This window comes from Rattus norvegicus, chromosome 16 (genome assembly GCF_036323735.1).
Source record: "Rattus norvegicus strain BN/NHsdMcwi chromosome 16, GRCr8, whole genome shotgun sequence".
NCBI lineage: Eukaryota > Metazoa > Chordata > Mammalia > Rodentia > Muridae > Rattus > Rattus norvegicus.
The window spans coordinates 9,781,130-9,787,129 of record NC_086034.1 but is presented as its reverse complement, the minus strand read 5'-3'; the positions used below and the strand labels follow the sequence as shown (position 1 = coordinate 9,787,129).

Genomic DNA, 6,000 nt, shown 5'->3' with positions numbered 1-6,000 from the left:
GTATTGTTCATTAAAACCTAAGCTTGACATAGACATTTATAACTAATTACCTAGAAGATTACACTGACTCATTTCCCAAAAAATGTATGTTCTTCTTTGGCTAGTAATCCTCCATTGACTTTACTTTGAAAATGAATAATTTCACCTATGAAAAACTTTCAGTGCTCTTTTACACATTTTATTCTGACAGTAAAAAAGCTTTTTCTTAAATAAGTCTTTTTTTTAAATGCAGATTTATGAAAATATGCATCGCTTTGATACTGTCTTGGAATTCATGAGATGGAAACATAGGTCAAAGCTGTTTGGAGAAATTGGAACTACAGTTTTATCTAGCCACATCTCTGAGGTAAGGAAAATATTAAGAGAATCAAGTCACAGGAAGTGGTTACTCACTGAAGATAGTCTGTGTGTGCACCGTGTACACTGCATCTTCACTTGTGGTCCTTTAATGTCCTTGGAGCATCAGAACTTTGTGTCAACCGTTCAGCTTCTTGAGTCACCTTCCTTACAAATTAATAATTTTAATATATTTTCATGTTACAAATAAATGGTCAACTATTTGAGAAATGCCTTGAGATCCAGTTTCGTCTGTGTTAGTCAGCTTCCCTTAGTGTCATGAGATTCTGAGGTAATTAACTTATAAAGGGGAAAGAGTTACTTTGGCTTAGAGTTCTGGGTTCAAGTGACTCTGTTGTTGCTTTGGACCTCTAGCAATGCAGCACATCATGCTAGACGTCCATGGCAAAGCAGATCGCTAACCTAAGCACCGTGTAAGAGAGAAGACTGGGCTTCGTGTGCTTTCCAGAAGCACACCCTCACTGACCTGATGGCTGCCTAGAGGATTGCACTGTCTCACAGCTGTGCTACCCTGCACTCCTGTACTCCTCTTAACCACAGCAGTTAGTCATTTGATATTCTTCAGTGACGTGTCCTTTAGTGATAACTTTGTCCTTCATTTGAATGATTTGTGTACTACTTTATAGTTGTAACTGTTAATAAGGTAATTTCTAATCTAGGTGACTCAGAAACCCATTTCCTTAATTTTAAAGATCCACAAAACTGCAAGCAACATACATGAAAGTCTTTCATGACCATCAGCTCCATTGTTCTTCTCCCTAACTTCCCTTCCACCTGTCTTGGTGTCCTGTCTTTTATCATCAATTTATTGGTCTGTTTATGTATCCCCTACCATCTTGAGTTAATTTTAATATCTATCTGTGTGTGTGCTTACAGAAGACAGAAGATGGTGTTGGATCCCCTAGAACTGGAATTACAAGTGGTTGTGAGCCACCCAGAGAGTGTACTGGGAACTGAGCTCAGGTCCTCTGGACGAACAGCAAGTTCTCGTGACCACTGAGCTATCCTCAGTCTAACTGCTTGATTTCCAAATTTATTCTTATAAAAGTATGTGTAATGAGAATACCCGCTTACAAAGCATGAGGACAAAGTGAAGGATGTAGAATAATTCTTTCATTAAACTGACTTATCTATTGGTATGGGGATGGATACCTGCCATTGTGCGTAGGTGGAGGTCAGAGGAAATCGTGGGCCAGGCAGTTTTCTCCTTCTACCATGTTTGTTCCAGGAAACGTCCTCAGGTCATCAGGCTTGACAGGAGCCCTTATCTACCAAGCAATATGACTGACCCAGTAGAGCTCCTCTAAAGAGGCCTTTCCTGCGGTACTGGGAGTAGTACTAGGCGTTGGATCCAGGCCTGTGTGCCTGCCAAGCAATTACTGTACCACTGAGCTACATTCCCAGCAGTTGGAACTCTTAAATGTTGACGCTAATATTGATTTTATCGTTACTGAATATTACTAGTTATAATTATTGCTAGGACTCTTCATTATTAATATTATTCACTTGTGACTTCATGTGTGCGTGTATGTGTGTTTCATGTCTTTTCAAAGCACTAACCTTTGATTTTATAGATGGAACTCCACTTTTCTGATTATATAGTTAATAAATTTTAATATGCTCACTTCCTTGTTAACCATTTTTGTTTTATCATATATTTGTTGTGATTATGGGCGTGCGTGCATGCGTGCGTACGTGTGTGTGTGTGTGTGTGTGTGTGTGTGTGTACACATCTATAATTTTAACGTCTTTGTTAGTCATTCATTGCTGTGCCCATGTGTCTCACAAACAAGGGAGGAGGGATTTATTTATGGTCATGGTTTCAGAGATTTCTGTCCATAGTCCTTGGCCTTGGTAAGGCCATCACTAGCCATCATGGTGTGGGAGTGTGTATAGAAGAAATTCTTCAAGATGGATAGGAACAAAGAATGAAGCCTTCACTCCACCCTTAAATCTACAGCCTCCTCCCGTAGCACTGCCCATATATATGTGCCTGTGATACATGAGCCTGTGGTGAACACCTCATGTTCGAACTGTAATTTCTGTTAGCCCTTGACCTTGAAATAGTAAATATACATATTCTTCCATTCATTTGGCCCAATTTAGAGCTTCTTATTTGTGGACTGTTTTGTTTTGTTTCATTTGTTCTTAAAAGTTTACAGCTGAGTAGAGCAGTATACATTTGTGATCCTAGCAATTGGGAGGTAGGCAGGAGGTTCAGGAGTTCAAGCTCAGCCTTAACTGTAGCCAGTTTAAGGTAAACCTAGATTATATGAGACCATCATCATTATTTTTTAAGGCTTCGTCTGTCTGTGGCTCTTGATGATTTCCAGTCTCTAGCATGAGCATCTGTAGTTGCACATCTAGAAGTTGCTGTGTTCTCTCAACTCAACCTTCATAGTAGTTCCTCCATCTCCTCTTAGCATGCTCAGTTATGTTTTTAATGTGTTACAATTCACTTCAGATTCTCTTCTTCAGCCCTATCCCTTATCTTCACAGTACTTCAGCAGTGATCTTTGTAAATCATGGCAAACTCTTTTGCTCAAAAGCTTGGAATGATTTTTTACTGTCTGTTGAGTAAAGTTCAGGCTTTAGCATGTGAGAAACCTCATGAATTAACCTATTTTTTAGTTATTTCTTACCCCTTTGTATGTAAGAAAGTCGTAATTGGTACTATGTTGGTTTTTGGTTTGATGGGTCTTACCCTATTTGTTATGCTTTTGTTTCTGATTCCTGTAATTCTGTTTATTCTGTCCTTTTATTCAAGCATTATATCATTCCATTATCTGTCATCAGTGTTTTAAACTCATACTAGCTCCTAGACTTCATTATTTCATGTTTTTGGCTTTGAAGTCCAGCTTCCATGGTTTGTTGCTAATCATTAAATTTTTGATGATCTACTAGCAACTTCTGTACCTTATATCCACTTTTACACCTGCTTGTCAACGTTGCCATTGAATCAAACAGTAATACTAGTTTTAGACACCACTGTCCAATATAATTACCACTGCCATATTTTCTAGTTGCTACTATGCACAGTTTTGTAGCTATATATTCTTGGTGGATTTCTTTTTGAACAGCTTATGGACATTTTTATGGAAGTTATTTTGAAGCCAGATGTCATCGCACACTTTAATCCCAACACTCTGGAGGCAGAGGCAGACAGATTTCTGTGATTTCAAGATCAATCTGATCTGTATAGTGAGATCCAGGCCAATCAGGGCCACACAGTGAGACTGTCTCAAAAATACCACCAAGAAAGAGAAAAAGGAAGACATAGAATGTGGCCTGCATCAAACAGAAATCCATGTTCAGTAGGTCTTTGGCACAGTATGAGACACTGCATTTCTGAGGTATTCACACTTGTTACTCAGCTTTGACTAGCAAAGTGGCTAGTACAAAATTTACTTAGACCCATTGTAACTTTTTTTTTTCTTTCTTTTTTCTTTTTTTTTTTGGAGCTGGGGACCAAACCCAGGGCCATGCGCTTGCTAGGCAAGCGCTCTACCACTGAGCTAAATCCCCAACCCCACTTTGTAACTTTTCATTCATTCATTCATTCATTCATTCATTCATTCATTCATTCATTCATTTTTTATTTTTTTTCCTTTGTAACTTTTCTAACCTTTAACACTGTCCCTTTAATTTAGATCATAACTTTCCTTTTGAGAAGGCTGTGATCTTTAAACTATGTACCTGTATAGTGACAAATTTAGAGTTGTAGTTTCTTTGAAAAACACAGAAATATGGGAATGTGTTTTCGTTTTAATCCCAGGTGTGAGATACAAGGCTACTTCAGCCTGTCCACAGCAGCTGCCTGATTTGCCTCGTGCTCTAGCAGGGACATGGTTTGTGACAGCTGCAGATAGTTTCTGTGATTATGTGACCTTTGGAATTCTGGGGACTTTTCAGACGGTATAATAATCTCACAGACCTGAAGAGAAAGACCACTGACCCAAGTCATCTTTACCATATTAATTAAAACAAGCTTCTTTATTCATGTACATGAAAGGCTGCCAACCTCTAAGGTTCAAAAGGTCAGCATTGGACATGAGGAAGACAAGGATTTTAGAAGTAGGGGATTTTCAAAGAGGGGATGTGGTGGGCAAAATAGGCTGGCTTACAGGAGCAGAACATAAGTGTAGCAAGTTAGTCATAAAGACCTCCAGCAACAAAGGCAAGTGGTTGGAACAAGGTAGTCTTAATAACAGGTAGTCATAACAGCCTTTTGAAACAAAGGTAAAGTTGCAAGATGGCTATAAACAAGTTTTTGAAACAAAGGCATGGTTCTATTTTCTGGAACAGGTAGTTTAGAATCATTTGTAGTTAAGGTTACAGGTGGGACATAGCCCAATCCTTGAGTAAAAGAGGTTTGTACTAGAGGAGTGTGTGTGTCATGTGTGTATTTGTATCCCCCCCACACACACCCCCCCCCTCCCCCGTGCTGAGGAACGAACCCAGGGCCTTGCACTTGCTAGGCAAGCGCTCTACCACTGAGCTAAATCCCCAACCCCTTGTATTTGTATTTTCATAGTTACTTAACTATGTCATTTAACTTGGTATAAGTGTGTGGTACAGTTAAAAACCCGGCCATTATTTGCTGTGAACAATATTGTTAGTTAGGGGATGTTATGTTTACATGTGCTTAAGGTTTCTTCAGACCTTTTATTTATTTATATCTGAAAGTGAAGGAGATATCATGAAAATAGTGGGAATTAATTCTCACTGAATCTTGACACAAAACAGAACTGGAAGTGAGCCAGAAGGAAGTGGTATGATTTTTGTGTCATTTGGTTTTATCGTAATTAAGAAAATAGAATTAGGGCTGGAGAGATGGCTCAGTGATTAGAAGCATTGACTGCTTTTTCAAAGACCCTGAGTTCAATTCCCAGCAACCACATGCTGACTCACAACCATCTGTAATGGGATCTGATGGTCCCCTCTTTTGGTGTGTCAGAAGACAACTACAGTGTACTCATGTACATAAAATAAATGAATTTTTTTTTTTTTTGGTTCTTTTTTTTCGGAGCTGGGGACCGAACCCAGGGCCTTGCGCTTCCTAGGTAAGCGCTCTACCACTGAGCTAAATCCCCAGCCCCATGAATTTTTTTTTTTAAATAATTTTTCCCCTGGCCACTTGGGTGAAAAGTTTTGTTTATATATAAACTATAAATAACTGGCATAACATTTAAATTACTTTTGCCCTATTCAGTCATTTCCTTAGGGAATATAGATTTGTTACCAGTATAGTCCCAACAAGGTTCCAGGTGCCTGTCATGAATGCTGTAGATACTTTTATCCTCTGGAGCAGTAGACAAGCAGTGAACAGCACAAAGAATAGGGTCGGGCATGGTGGCATACATAAATGTATCACAGTCTAGGAGTTGAGGCAAGAGGGTTGGTCACAAGTTCAAGGACTGTCTAGACTACATAATAAGACCCTGTCTAGAAAAAATAAACAGAAAATAAAAACCGTAAATGAAGCTGGGTGCTGTGGTTCAGCTCTGTTCCTTAGTACTTAGAAGAATGAGGCAGGAGGCTCACTATGAGTTTGAAACCAACCTGGTCTTCTTAAGTGAGTTCTAAGCCAGCTTGGACTATAGACTGATATCATATCTTAAAATAAAAACAAGAGGATGGAAT

General features: G+C 39.0%; 1 protein-coding gene across 1 annotated transcript in view; it reads left to right on the top strand.

Moving 5' to 3' along the window:
• Positions 1-268: 268 nt before the first annotated feature.
• Positions 269-6,000, top strand: part of Bmpr1a (bone morphogenetic protein receptor type 1A) — a 46,111-nt gene continuing 40,379 nt past the window's right edge. The window contains exon 1 of the mRNA NM_030849.2: positions 269-346. The gene's annotated coding sequence lies outside the window, so the exon portion shown is untranslated. The remainder of the gene's footprint in view (positions 347-6,000) is intronic.